The 16159-nt window shown below is 34.1% G+C and overlaps 1 protein-coding gene across 1 annotated transcript in view; it reads right to left on the bottom strand.

Moving 5' to 3' along the window:
• Window positions 1-4803: 4803 nt before the first annotated feature.
• Dab (DAB adaptor protein) overlaps window positions 4804-16159 on the bottom strand; it is a 246562-nt gene continuing 235206 nt past the window's right edge. The window contains exon 12 of the mRNA XM_090372948.1: window positions 4804-5643. The gene's annotated coding sequence lies outside the window, so the exon portion shown is untranslated. The remainder of the gene's footprint in view (window positions 5644-16159) is intronic.

Below are 16159 nucleotides of genomic sequence, written 5' to 3' on the forward strand. Positions count from 1 at the left end.
CCTTACGGCAGACCTCACCTGGGCATCCAAGTTATTCAACCTGGTAGCCGTTATCCTGCCTAGCACCAAAGGATGGTAAAATCTAGGTATAAGATAAGTGTGCAGGATAAACAGCCTCTGCTTGGTGTGGTGCTCTCCTAATCTGCACCAGCAGGTCATCCAGGGAGCTGAGGCAGGTGCCCTTACAGAAGGAGTAAAACCAACCCACAAATATCTTTGCTGGCTGGAAGCAAAGTTACTGCATTCCTTTAGGTCACCAAGAAAAAAATGTTCTTGTTCATATTCCGGCACAACTACCAGATCAGTGGAGTTTACAATAAATCTGTCAATACAAATGCTAATCTTATTTTTTAGTCATGAGCTTGAACCCTGGTCCACTCAAAGAGAGTGTGCTACTGCACTTGCACTCCTGACCACTCCAGGCCTAAGCTACAGCTATCCACCTTGATATTTTTATCATCACTAGAGGGGACTATAGATAAAGTCCAAGACTTTTTCATGTTAATTCCTAAGCCCCCCTCTTTGTTCCTGGTTTTAAGATATCTGTCTTAGATACCTTAAAACCAGGATACTCTTTGGTTGGTAATATCATTAGATTTCCAACATAGAGTAGCTTTGTACATTCCCTTTGTGAATGGTCCCTGGATTCTCTGAGTGCCAGGCTGACATAGCTTTGTTTGCAGTAACCAGCTGCATCACCACCCAGCAGGATGTTAGCCTATCTTAAGATACCTTAAAACCAGGATACTTTTCCTCTTTGATTTGGTAATATACATTCTCTGAGGCATCCATTCCAAATACAAACCATTTTTTCTACATTGAAAATTCTGTGTGCATCACAGAGTGCCTCTTAAAAATTATCTCTGCCAAAGTTTCAGGAATGTTAGTAGCTGCAGCATTGTCTGCACTGGCAGCCTCACCACTCACCTTATATTATGAAGGTTATTTCTAGCTTCAGAAACCAACCTTGGTTAGGTTAGGTTAGATTAGGTGACTAGTACTATTTTCTCCATAGAACTTTCACTAAATTTAGCCTTAAGGTCATCATGGATTAATTTTCATATCAGTGAAATTTTTTGATTATCTACCAAACACAAAATTAAAAGTTTTATCATCTCTTCCGTTACTATACCTCATCTGTTTCTAATAATTATAGACTTCATTGGTGCAGAGGCTTTAATGTATAATTAATCCTTTGTCCTTAATAATTGTTAAATGTTCCAGTAGTTATCTGTCTTAGATTCACATCAAAACTATGAGCAATTTACACACTATGATAATGGCTATTTTCAATCATTATCATAAGTGTTCTATTGTGTTTTCTCCTCCATGGTTATAGTGCACTTTTTTCTTTTTATTAAGTGTGCACAATCATTTTTTCATAAATTTTTTTGCTTTCTAAGGGCATACTGCTGATATAAAGAGTTCAAATTTTACAAAAAAAAAAAAAAAAAAAAAATCATTGCATGCATGCACAACACATGTAAACATGGTTTGGTATTGCAGACCGAGCAGTTCAGTATGTTTCATGGGCATGCCTAAAAGTGCTAAAATTGCAATGCCTTCTGTCGATAGCAGTTTCATGACTGAAATTTTGAACTTAAAAAACTTTTGTACATTTTTGAATATGAAGCCCACATCATGTTCATGTGGGCAAAAGTTTGTAGATTGAATATCTGTAAGTAGATGACCATGTACGTCCCACTTTTTGAAACCATTATTACAGATTATGACAGTACAGTAAACTTCTGATTTACTGTACACAAACTGAACTGTGTGAGTACTATTACATATGTACATACTGATAAAGTCAAGATAAATAAAAGCATGTTTTTTTATTGTTGAACCTTTTCTCTATTTCTAATACATAACATAGACAGAGTAAATGTTTTAAGTTGTCAATTTTGTGGGATCTCAAAAAAAGAACAATTTAAGTGACATTTGGCAATAATGGTCACCTCTATCCCCTGTTAGTCTATAAAATCAAGGATTTAACTGTAATTGTAAACCCTTGATTTGTACTGTATAATCTCCAGCTTATGTCCCAATTCTTATGGTGCATAAGCTGGAGATTCTCAGAATACCAGAATCTGACTACAGTAAACCCCCGCTATTCACGGGTGTTACGTTCCTGAGAAATGTCGCGAATACTGAGTTATGGCTCCCATAGTAATAAAGGGGTTCCGTTCCAAAGTATGAAATATATAAGAAAAACTAGTCTAAAATTTTGTCTATGTATGTATTACATGTACCTAGACAGTACATAGTAAAGTGTAAAAGCATATGGCATCGAAATGAAAATAAGAAACAATTTAATATTAAATGTAATATTTATTAGAAATTTCAAACCAGCGCCTTTGCTAGCAAAAAAACTTATCCCGCCAGTGCTGTCACCAGTTTCGCTAAAGTGTTGATAAAGGAGTTTTGCCTTTTCATGAATGATGAGTGAACTTAACGGAATTTTATTTTGAGTTCGGTCTTCTATCCACAGATTTAAAGATTTTTCCATTTTTTCTAATTTAACATCACGAGTTACAGAGCAAATTTTTGAAGCAATTAGCGCGTTTTCACGGACACTACGGCGGATTTTTTCTTTCGATTTTTTGATTGATCGTACCGTTGACTCATTGATTTTATAATGTTTTGCCACTGAGGAGACACTTTCACCATTATAAATTTTGTCTAATAACTCAATTTTATTCGCTAATGTCATCACCTTCTTTGATATTTTCACATTTCCCTTGTTATTCGTAGCCATATTTTTGTACGGGTTAGAAAGAACTTGTTCACAATAAACTCACTTTCTTCCGTTAACACACTCGAAAAAGTCTGTTTTACACTGCAAAACGGTAGATTTATCACTTTTGTAAGAATATCAATTTATAAATTGATACATTTATTCAATTTATAAGCATATAAATTAAAAGCAAACAACGAAACCTTCCATGGCAAGCGCATAACACATACTGAAAAAAGATTAGCGAGAAATATCCACGCTTGCGATTTTTTCACCCCTCTCCCCCCACCCACTGAGCGGTTTTGACCGGGAAAGATAATTTTAGCCACGCCCATGTTTTTTTATGGCGGAAAATGTTCACGGCACTTTAAAATTCACATTTTTTTTAGGTTTCATTTTATATTAAATCAGCGATCGCGAAACCGCGAATAGCGGGGGTTTACTGTATTTTGAATCAAGGTGTCCTTACAATCTAATAGCATGCATGTGCGCGCGCGCACACACACACACACACACACACACACACACACACACACACACACACACACACACACACACACACCGCGAAGAAGAGAATGTAATTTCCTCGAAGTTCTGTGTAGATATGTTATCAGTTATGACCACATCCAAGTTACCCTTAAGTTACAATTTCCAACCACAGAGGATTTTTTACAGGTGGGTGTGATTACTTTGATAAGACAGGTGAGCCATTCCTTTGGGGGGAAAAAGTGTTAGCAATGCTTCAAATATGAAGTGAAAGCATTCTAGTGTACAATAATAGATATTAACTATGAAGCTTGGAACTTTATTTATTCCTTTTTTATCATGCACTGAATGTGCTTATTAACGTTTCTGTGTAATTAAGAAATGCAGTATCATTTTTGTGTAGCCTAAGGAACGGAGCATAACTGAATTTATGGGACCAGGTACAATATTTAGGAATTCTAATTTAGGAACCCAAGGTTCTATATTGCAAGGGTGAATTAGGGAGGATATAATTAGGTTAATTTGACCCATTAATCTGAAAGCATATTCTTCAGTGTTTTGCTTCTATATTTTCTGTGAACAAAGTTTCTATTCCCCCCCCCCCCCAAAAACAAAAAATATTATATTAACAATGAATCCTGGAACATGAAGGCTGGATTTGTCCTTGGTTTACTGTTAGTTTTTTCTTTCAAGCTGACATTTTTCTTGTCAGTCCAGCAACTATCCTGTTACTGAGGAGGGGGAGACGAGAGAGAGAGGAGGAAATGGATGGTAGTAGTGCCTATGGAAAAATAGTGATTTATTTTAAAGATATAAAGTTTTAATAATAAACAAGCAGTTTAGTGTAAATTCTTTATTTTTGAACATTTCAAAAGCATCACAAAAGGTAGTGCTTTTAATTGGTTTAGTTTAAAAAAACTTTTAAAAGAGAGAGGAAAAAAAAAAAAAAAAAGGAAGGTGTGAGAAAAATACTGAGTTATGTACAGCCAAGCAAATAACAAGATTATACAGTGGTATATACAATAACAGAATATTTCTTTTTAACAGTTTGTGGCTTGATACACAGTTAGACACTGTCCAGCTGATGAAATGCAATAATATCAAACTTGGAATTATTAAAAGTTTGCTGGAATTTTGATTCACAATAGTTTTTCTTTGTTCTGGCAGTTGCCACATTCCAGGGTTCTTTTAGGTGAAATAAATAATAAAATCAACTTTAAAGATTTTCCAGAAATCATTAACTAAGCAAAAGAATTACAAACACTTAAAATACATTTTCTCAGCAGGTACTTTTTTGTGGTATACTAACATTTTTTTTTTTTATGTAGAAAATTTAATTTTTTATATTGAAATTAAAATTTAACATTTTGTAATATAATTATGTCAGTGGTAAATGAGTACTTCTCAATCTTTTTTTTGGTATGTGGAACCTTTTAGAAGAACATCTTCAAGCACTCCATTTTGAAGAATAGCTTAAAAAAAAAGTTACATACACACATGGTGGCCCAAAAGTCTCATACCCATTTGAAAACTAAATTTTTTATTTTTAAATATTTAAAAAAAATTATTTTTTTCATATATAAAACAATCCTTGGAAATTTACCATGGCAAAATATAAAGCAAGGAGTGAAAGTTGTATATTTTTACTTTAGAAATGACTGCTCCATTGTATAGACCCTTAAGAGCTTATCTTTGGCATTTCAACTCTTGAATAGTGCCAGCATTAGGTTCATTATTCAGAGGTTTGTTGCTCAGCTTCAGGTTAGGGTAACAGTTGAGAATGTAAGATGTACTTGGAAGGCCATGATCAATCAGATCTCCAGCAACTGTTGAGTAAGTATACAGAAAATTGTTAATGAAAAACAAATCATAGATTCAGAGACACTCAGCTCAATTAGGTATCTGGAGTGAGTTTTGAAAATGGATTTAAGCATTTCCTCTTAAATTCCAGTTGGCACAAGAATTAAAGCCATTGGATCAAGAAAACTAAGATTTGTGTGTACTTTCTTGGATATTGAAACTTATGCTTTCATACCTAATTGATAATGAGTGATGGAGCACATTTCCTTTCATTTGCAAGGGTTAATTCTCAGTACCCAAAATCCTGCAATTTTGGAGGCTGAGAACCCCAGAGTAATCTCTGAATTACATATACATCCAAACCATGACATGTGTGGTGTGTCATTTCTACTCCAACAGTTATAATCTTTACTTTTTTGAGAAAAAGTCATATAGAAACTATTAATGGAGAAAGGTACAGAATGACAATCCATTCTGTACTGAAACTGTTTAGAACCAGTTTTGTGACAGTTTGGTCATGTAAACATATGGTTTTGACAGGATGAGGCCACAGCCAGTGGCACGTTATACTTCATGGGGCCCAAGGAAAAATAGTTTGGGGGTCCCATCTAAAGAAAAAACTAATAAAGAACATTGTCAATTTCATTTTATTGTGACAACAAAACAAAGAAAATATATCACATAAGAAAAATATTTAATGCAGAAATAATACATACACAATCTAATAAGTAATTTTACACTACTTTATTTGAACTTTTTGGGCTGATGAATTGTATATCAGTTCATTATAATCAATCATGTTTGTAATATCATTCTCAATATAAATGATTGCCAAATTAATTTATAATATAATTCTTAACTCTTTTAAGCATAAGGGTGCCAGTTACATACAAGACAGTCTTTATTTTTTAAATTAACTCAACTATTTAAGGAAGAACTAAGTATAAAATTTCATCAAAATTGGTAAAACCATTTAAATGTAAAGTTCATTGCCCTTGGCAGGTAGAAAGTTCTGATAAAAATCACGTAAATTAGTAAGAAACAGCAATAAGTTTTTGAAACAGTGATTTTGTGGGGCCCTCTCTGATTGGGGCCCTGGGCAGATGTCTTTTTTGCCTATAGGATAATGTGCCACAGCCCACAAAGCAAGAGAAACAATGAGGATTAAGAGATCTTTTTCCAAAACTAAGAGAAAACAAATGAAGAGATCTTTTTCCAAACTGCCTTATCTCATGCTTTGGTGGGGAGGGGGAGGTCGTTAATTGGCTGGCCCACAAATCTGATTTATCAGCCCCAGATTATTTTTTTAGGGTTACCTAATTATAGAATAATTTTTCATAAATGATGCATAACAAAAATATAATTACATAAAAACAGTGTTAAAATATTACTTTATTTTAATAAAATAATAAAACAAAGCGTGATGTACAGTTTTTCATTAAAAATTTAAAAAGTTAGTAATTTCAAATGGATTATTTCATTTCAAACCCAGAGTTCTGCAGAACACAGATTAAAAAAAAACTAATGGCATAGTTGAAACACATGTTAGTCTATAAAACTACAAACCTTACAGATATCAAAATAAAATAAGATCTAAACAAAATAAATAAGCATGGTTACTTGAAAAGGATTATAATAATAATTCTTCTATATTTCTTATCTAGTTATCATTACAGCACACTGGGAAGAATTACAAATGTTGAAATGGCTAATGACTAAAAACACAGCATTGGAATATATTCTTTCCTAAGAGATAATTACTCATTTCTTTTCAGTTTAGAAATTCACGGAATGTATCAACTGGAAAGAAAGCACCATTAATGACTGAGAGAATTATCTCACCCATTATAATTCTAAGACAATACATTATGTACATATTAAAATGTAGCTTGCTTAAACTACAAATATCATTTATTTAATATGCTGTGCACTTAGTTATAACTAAATTACAGCTTATATATAATAATTGAAAAAGTAAATGCTCTTACACAGCAGAATCTCCCAGCAGCTATGCAATGGGCATTCTGAAATAACCTTATGAACAACCCATTTTTTTAATATAATATTGGATGGGGGATGATTTATCTTTGTATGACTTTCATGCGTTTATAAAATTTGGGGCAAGAAGCATTTCTCATAGATAACAAGTTTTTACCCTCCATTTTTATTTTTCAGTGCAAATAATGGAGGTATCCATTATTAGCAGTGAATTTTTTGAGGGAGGGAAGGTGTACGATTAATATATTTTTGAAATAATTAAGGATTAATGGCAACAAACTTGCCTAACTTTACTGAATGTTATTTGTAAAAGTATTAGTAATGGCCGCATGGTGCAAGAAAGCCTATGGCTTATGCTGCACCAGCCAAAAAAAAAAAAAAAAAAAAAAAAAAAAAAAAAATCCGAACAAAAAAAAGTTCTTAACTCTGAAAGAACTTGTTCCTTAACCTGTATAATACACACATGGCTGTGTTCATTATTCACTCAATCAATCAAAATTTATGAATAAATCATATTCAGTATCCTGTTTAGGCAGAAATCTTTGAAAACTACATTATAATGAATAATTTGAGAAGTAGGGTATAAGACTTGAATTTACCATTGTAATTTAATTATAGAACACAATATACACTGTTTATTTCTTAAAATTTAAATAAAATTCTTTGCAAGGTAATGTTCTTAAAATGACATGCACAATTTATAACCTCAGTAGAGGACCTGATTATAAAAACTATTCAAAAAGCTCTGAAGTTCTTCTTAAATATTTTGTGAGCCATGCCTGTGCCTGTTAGCACTTGTTAAAATATCAGAAATTCATGAGAAATTCATGCGAAAGTATTTTATGAGGAGACACTTAACGTGTGTTGGCAGCAATTATTTTTTATTCACCAAAACCCTTTCAGTTGTATTTTGGGTCTTCTACAGGACTCTTCTTTGGGGGGGGGGGATAAAATGGGAAAGAGGGATTTGGTGGTTCTTTGTTAAACAGCACAATGTGGGCACTTCCAACCATACTTGAGGTATTTTTGGTAAATTTGAGGACTTTGTACCTTTTTAGTAAGTTTTAATAAAACTTATGGGGGGGGGGGTTAGCTAAAATGGTAATGATCTCCTCATTTATCATACTTTGAAAGCTCCCACACTATGCCCTTTAGTAATTATGTTTTAATAAAAGAGCTTATTGTTCCAAATTCTTGAATTATTTTAACAAGTCAGTTGACAAGGATTAAATATTAATTTAATACTGATTTTCAGTGATTGCATGCCAATCAGTGGCATAACTACTATACTGAAAGGTCTACTACCAGGAGCAAATCAATATTTGGAAAAAGTAACCAGGTATGCATGAATAAATTCACTTCAGTTCTAAAACTTTATAACAACAACTTAAATTTCATATTTAACCCATTAAAGTCCCTTTCCCCAGTGTTTATTAAAAATCTGAGAAATCTCTATTGGGCTATTGAATAGGAACGGTGTCTTGAACAGACATGTATCCCCCCCCCCCAAACACACACAGATACGTGTGTGTGTGTGTATATATATATATATGTGTGTGTGTGTGTGTGTGTGTGTATATTTATATATTTAACCCCAGGGGCTCACATCTGGTGAGTATTGGCACACCCAGGGTCCTCAGCTGGATATCATCATACTTCTCTTTCTTGTTGATTCCCTTCTACTTTTGACTCTCTCTCTCTCTCTCTCTCTCTCTCTCTCTCTCTCTCTCTCTCTCTCTCTCTCTCTCTCTCAGGGTAACTCGAGAATTTTTTTTTTTTTTTTGGCTGGTGCAGCATAAGCCTCAGGCTTCCTTGCACCATATAGCTAATAATAATAATAATAATAATAATAATAATAATAATAATAATATCAGTTCTCACACCTGTCAACAGGGTAATTTTTTCTAACTTCCATATTAAAAAAATATATATTCAAAATTAAAGGTACAAGGTGTAATTGGTAAGTTTCTAGGCTGGCCACTGGTTAGGGAGCAATAGAATGCAATCTGTTATTTACTTGAGTCATTTGCTATTTCAAGTGATTCAAGTGCTGTTGTAAGTGCTGCTCATCACTTTCAACAGTTTGCAACATATCATACTGCTTGATAATACTAAGCAGTGTTAATGTAAAATAAGGTGTAGTTCTCTAATTTGTGGCTTCAAAAAAATTACTGACTTAAAGAAAGGCATGTGTGCAGAGTTCTGTTTCAAACTAACTATCAAACCAAGAAAAACTTGTGGAAATGTACACGTTAAAATTTGCTCTTGGAGGAGAAAGAATGAGATTAATTGAAAGTGAAAACTGGAGTGAGAGAGAGAGAGAGAGAGAGAGATATCTCGACCCAAAATTCCTTTCTTAGGTCACTGCAGGTGATAAAACATGGATTTATTGGACAATCCTAAAATAAAGCAGTAGTAGTCTTCATAAGGTGGTAGATGACTTTCATCAATCGGTGAAATACCACCACTTTGCTTATTGGAGGCTTTAAGTGGTGAAACCCATGTTTAGTCTCTAGAGCAAAGTTTCTGGCATCCCCCTCCCCCCATACTTCTCCTTCAACCCATGCACGATACTAAGTACTATAGGTTTTGATACCTTTCGTGTTTGGGGTTTTCATAAAAAAAAAAAAAATAAGGGAAGAGTCCAATAAAACCATATCTAAAGAAGGCCAGACAATTTGATTCCACTATGAAGAGCATGATGATTGTTTTTCAACAGTGAAAGAATTAAGAATTAGGAATTTGGCACACAGTGACAAGTGTGAACCAATATTTCTACAAAGATCTTCTGTAGCATCTATTATAGGATGCATCTACTGAGAGAATGTGCAGTAAAAATGTTTTAAGAACTGGAGCAGTGGCAATTTGTTTCTGTATCGTGTCAATATTTTTTGTTCACTCTGTTTTGGCTGTTTCGGTAATTTCTATAACAAAAAACTATGAATGTTGTCTCCCATCCACAGTATTCCCAGATCTAGCACCTTATGAATTTTTCTTCCTTTCAAATTTAATACTGAGTTTTATTCTACAGATAACTGTAAAAAGAATTTAACTCTATAGAAAAGTTCTGCTACTCCCATAGTAGCAGAACTTTTCTGCATGGTTTCTTGTGTAGTTTAATACAGTACAAATTTCATGTGCCATGCAATGCACCAAATTTGAAATAAACCTGAAAATGTATTGAAAACTGGTAGCAACTAATAGTACCAAATACATAATGTTTTTTAATCATATATTTATATATATAACATGTGCAATGACATGTTTGAAATTTCATGCACTTAAAATGGAAAAGAAGAGACTTTCTGTTTTATGTCTAAAACATTTTTGTGCAAGTTTCAGCAGAATTTATATTTCTGTTTAAATTAAAAAATCAAACCATGCTTTGATTTTTTACAGTTTTGCTACAGGCTTTGCTACAAGCTTTGTAACAAGCTTTGCTACAGCTTGTTAATAAAATTTAATTTTTTTATTAAAACTAAAAACATACACACAGTAAGTACTGCAATCCATTAAAAAAAAATGACATATTCAAAAAAAAGAGAATTTGGCACCTCTCAAGTGAATCATCACCATTGTCAGGTTAATATTACCAGTATGAAAGAAGTTTTCTAAACTCAAACTTATTAAAATATACTTTTGTCCACGATGACATCGTCACATTTTGAGGATTTCATGTTAATGTTTGCAGAGCCAGATATCTACGAAAATGTTGCTGAAGAAGAAGAAATCATTCGCATAATAGCTAAGCAAAATGTGTCCAGAAAATTCCTAAAATAGCTATGAACATAATAATAAATTATAAACATAAGTTAGGAGAATATAGATCATTATAAACAAACTAGATATACCCGGCGTAACATACACCATCTTTCTGATTATGGCGTAAATAGTTTAATCTAGATCCTTCGGTCTTCACCATTCTTGTTTAGTGGTGATATAATTCTATAGCAGTCACCTGTGGGATATATGCATATGTCTGTTTGCAGGTAGTTCTCCATCTTCTCCAACAAATATTGCAGCAACCTCGGTTTTGAATGTAGGTGTATTATATTGTCTCTTATCTAAGTCCGGATCTTCTGTAAATGCCACGTGCACATTTATTGTTGGATTGGCCAGGGTTATTTGATGCATTTGTTTATATGACTCAGTAAATGGGTTAACTTGTCGCAGCATCTCGTTCAATTGTTGCATTACTTCGACCATACACCCTTGTTGTTGAAACTGTTTTGTTGTTGCTTCAGCAGAATTGAAAATATAAAGTTGTTCATATCCTGGTTTGTTTGCCTTGTTTGGATAATAGCAGTGAGACCAAATGGTAAATCTAGCTGTGTATTCTAAAACAGAATGGACCATTTCCAGGCAGTGATTTAATATCTGCGCCCATTGATGCAAATGCCACTGCTGAGTTGTACTCTCGTATATGTTTTCTGTAGTTATTTGCTTCACGTGTATCCCCTGTAAGCAGCTCTCATAATAGAGAGCTGTCTCAGATACCATGTCTCAGACAGTGGGTCAAGTGAAACCTTTCCATCATGACAGCATTTAGTGTATTTATTCGATGTGTTTAACTCGTGTCCCCAATATCTTGCATTGCAATACTCACAGTTGTAACACTTTCCTATGTCATGCTCATCCACATTAATTACAGCTTGTTGATTATTTTCAAATAATCAACAATTGCAATAATTTATAGCAGATTGTACAATCTGCTATAAATGGGTAGGTACTCTACAGCTTTAACAGAAGAAGAAATTGCCCAGTCTGTTACTGATAATTTTGCCAAGGAGAAGGAAAATAAGGACGAACCCAAACAAATTCCAGTTACAAAACGTCAAACTTATGAAGCTATAGACATGCACCAGTTTCTTCCAATGCTCTTCTGAGGAGAGCGTTAGAAGAAAACAGTGCAACTGATCGTGAATATAGTGATAATTTAAAGCAATCTATTTAAAGCGACTATTTAAAATTATAATCATATTACAAAGTGTTATGTTTAATTAATATGTATATTAATTAAGCTGTGTACGTAAGTATAATTTGCTAACCTGTGGATAATATTCGTCCAATTTTCACGCATCATTTAATTGGTAATAAAAGTTTGGTTATAACGTGTAAATTTGTGCTTTATATCTTGGCGCCTCCGTAGCCAGGTGGGCAGGAGCAGCAGTGCGTAGCACACGCTTCTTGATTAGACTGGGGTTTGAGCACCCGTGACCACCAAATACGGAGGATGCGGAAAGGTCAGGGAATGACCACCGCATATCTCCCCCCCCCCCCCCGAGCAATATGGCCGTAGTTGCTAATGCTCCTAAAAACCAAATAAATAACAAGCTTTATATCTTAATTTTTATAGCCTGTGGATAATACTTGTCGATTTTCGCTTATTAGAATCACCGTTTATTAGAGTCAAAATTCAATTTGCAAACATGATCACTATAACCTGCACTTCCTGTATTTAGGACTATATGGATACACTGCATGGTACATCTCTTTTCCGCTCAGTCATTTTTTTGAACAATGCCTGCTGTTCTTCATACCCTTATTTTTTTTGTTACTTCCTTTTCAGGAAACATATGAGAGGTAGTCAATAATAGGATTTAATTTAAAATATGAATGAAGAATGATAATATGCAAACTTAAGAGCTGATTAATGTTATCGAATAAAAGATTAAATGTTACATCAGACTGTGATATTAGAGAATATACAATATGGAAAGTTTAAACTACATATTAAAAAAACTGGAAACCAGCATGGAAAGGTATGTCACTGCCCTAAGCTATAAATAAAAAAGAAGCCTAAAATAAATAAATAAAATATCAAATAACACTAAAATTATTATAGCTAATTATCATATTAGGTACACTGCATGGTACATTATCAAGGGCTATATCCAAATAATAATCATTGATAGCTGTGTTTCTGGTTGCCATCTGCTAGTAATTGGAAGACCTAATAAGTTAGACAGATGAGATAAAAAGTAAAAATTTTTACATATACACACTACTACTACTACTACTACTACAGTCTTAAAAATTATTGTATTATTTATTTGTTTTTCTAGATTATTCACTTATTGAACTAGAGCTAAGAATATGCGAGTAGTATACCGGAGAAGGTTGAGGTCCAACCTATTATAAAATTTCTTCATTTGAAGGGCAAAGAAGCAAAACAAAATCCACAAGAAGATGAAAGCTGTATATGATCAGGATCAGTGATGGGCATAATTGCTTTGTTTGTTATTTGGTTTTTAGGAGCATTAGCAACTAAGGCCATATTGCTCCGGGATATGCGGTGGTCATTCCCTGACCTTTCCACATCCTCTGTATTTGGTGGTGATGGGCTCGAACCCCGGTCTAACCAAGAAGCATGTGCTACGCACTGCTGCTCCTTCCCACCTGGCTACGGGGAGGCCCCTGGGCATAATTGAATAATTAACAGTTTATTTCAATAATTGATTATATGCCAATTAGTCAATTATGAAATTGATAACACAAACTGAAAAAGGAAAAAAGTGACATTGCAGGGATTCAATTCATATTATCAAACCTAAAGTGTTGTTACCATTTGCGTAATAGTTGCATTATTTTTATTTTTTCTCTCCAGTTTTTTAATTGTTTATTTCATAATTGACTAATTTCCATATAAGCAATTATGAAAATTTCATAGTTATTACTGCCCATAATTGATTATGTGAAAACTTGGAAAAGATGGTTTGTGTGAGTGAAGCTGTGTGTATGATGACCCAACAGAAGGAAGACCCAGCTCAGCCACAGACCCTACCATTGTGATTAAAGTACAATGGCTAGTTCTAGAAAACATAAGAGGCTATAAATTTTATAGCCTCATCTGTTTTCAAGGACTAGCTGTGGATCTGTTTACAGCATAATGCATGAGTTTCTTCACATATCTAATTTGCAGCCTGTTGGGTTTCAATATTGTTGATACCTTTTCAAAAGTACCACAGGAAAGAGTGTTCTGCATAATTACTGGAATGTTGCAGAGAGAACAATGATTTTTTTTTTTTTTAACCGAATTATGATGGATGAGGGAAATATGGAAATTCATCTTTGCCAACCTCCAAAAAAGCCATGGTTCAATTTCTGCCAACACAATGTGGTCAGTCTTCTGGGACTCTAAAGGTGTCATACTTACAGATTACCTCCCAAAAGGCAACAGCATCAATGGGAAGTAGAGAAACCTCCTGGGAAAGTTAAGAGAGGCTATCAAGTTGAAGAGACATGGGAAGCTGTCCATAGGTGTCTGCCTCCTAGCTGACAATGCTCTTGCTTACTAAGCTGCTCTCAAAGTGGAATTTTTAATCAGATGTGGCTTTGAAAATCTGAAGCACCCACCTTATTCTCCTGATTGCACAATTAACCCCTTTCTCTTAGTCTCACTTTCAGGCTTCTTCCACTTCCCTAAAATGGAGATATCATCACAGGGCTGCAGGTTTCAGACTGATGAGGAGGTAATTAATGAAGTGGAAGTTCAGCTCAATGTGAAAAGTTCTATTCAAGAGGCCTGAAAGAGCTTTTCAAGAGATGGGAAAAATGTGTAGCTCTAGAAAGTAGCTACATAGAGAAGGACAAAATTGCCATTGTTTCAACTCCGTAGATCAAATATTTCTAGGTGAGAGTAAATACTTGACTGCTCCTTTCTGAACAACATGCCTGCATGATTAGTACAGATCAGAGGAAGTTCATTTATCATAGAAATGATGCAAATAAACTTCAACAAACATGACACTATCATGTTCAGTGTGAAATCTACATCTATTTTCACATTGTTCACTTGTCAAATGTCTGATTACATGGTTTTTCTTCTTGCTATAAATGTAAAAATCATATGTACATAAAGCAAACATGTCACCTTTTCCAAATTTTATACCACATGGAAAATATTGCTTATATGTCTTCAATATGACACATTTCGTTAGCAGTGCCTCCGTAGCCAAGTGGGCAGTGCATAGCACATGCTTCTTGATTAGACCGGGGTTCGAGCCCGTTGCCACCAAATACGGAGGATGTGGAAAGGTCAGGGAATGACCACCGCATATCCCCGGAGCAATATGGCCTTAGTTGCTAATGCTCATAAAAACCAAATAACAACAACAATATTTCTTTAGCACCTTACTCAAGGACATTGTTGATTACCTTTGCACTACACAAAGAAATTTATGATGAACACTTTGCATAACTGTTTAGTGTATTCCACATTTTAATGTACCCTAGCACACCTGATGGCTAGTTTGTTACCTAGTCACTGATAGACAATTTGTTAATAAAAATAAAAGGAATAAGCACAAAGTAAGCAGAAAAATATTAAATTTAACAGTGAAGCTTATTTATTTATTTTTTTGGTGAAAAAGACTGAGCAAAACTGTTGCAATGGTTGAGACTGAGAAAGTAAGTGGTCATAAGTAGTCAAAAGTAGAGTCTGCACTTATCCACGGTGTTGGCAGGTATGATAACAGTCAAATACATTATCTTCAATTTGCTTGATTCATTTTCAAAGTTTCAATTAATTAATCAATTTAACATTCAGTGAATTTGCCACTTTACAGAAGCCTGGGTTCAGACTCCATTATGGACTGTAGAAATATTCAAATGACCACAGACCCTGACTGTCACCTGTGTTTTGGGGGATAGTAGTACCTATTATGCTTCTCCAATCACAGCTTTTCCTCCTAATACATTCTAATTATCTCAATTAGCACAACTTGCACATGAACACATGGTTTAAAGAAATGTAGAACCAAGTTGCATCTATAAAATGAACTGGTACACTGTGATCAAAGTAGTTGGTACACCACTAAGGAGCCTCCAAAGCACAACTAAGCAGCTTATATTTTCCCAAGAACTTTAATCTCTGTCCTTTTTCATTATCATCTGCATTTATATTACGCTTTTGAAACAATTTGCATCTGAGTACGTTGTATGGCACATTATAACCATTGTTGTTTTTGTGCCATAAAAAACCAAAACAAACAAACATTTGAGTATTTTCACGTTTCACTAATAACAACCGTGGTGTTTGACACACATCATGCCATCTGCTGAACTGGTGCCCAAGTCACTATTTCGAACTGCAAATAAAAATATTAAAAGCCAATATATTTCTAAGCAGCTAGATAG

This window comes from Mastigoproctus giganteus, chromosome 4, assembly GCF_048544385.1.
Source record: "Mastigoproctus giganteus isolate SK-2022 chromosome 4, ASM4854438v1, whole genome shotgun sequence".
Classification (NCBI taxonomy): Eukaryota; Metazoa; Arthropoda; class Arachnida; order Uropygi; family Thelyphonidae; genus Mastigoproctus; species Mastigoproctus giganteus.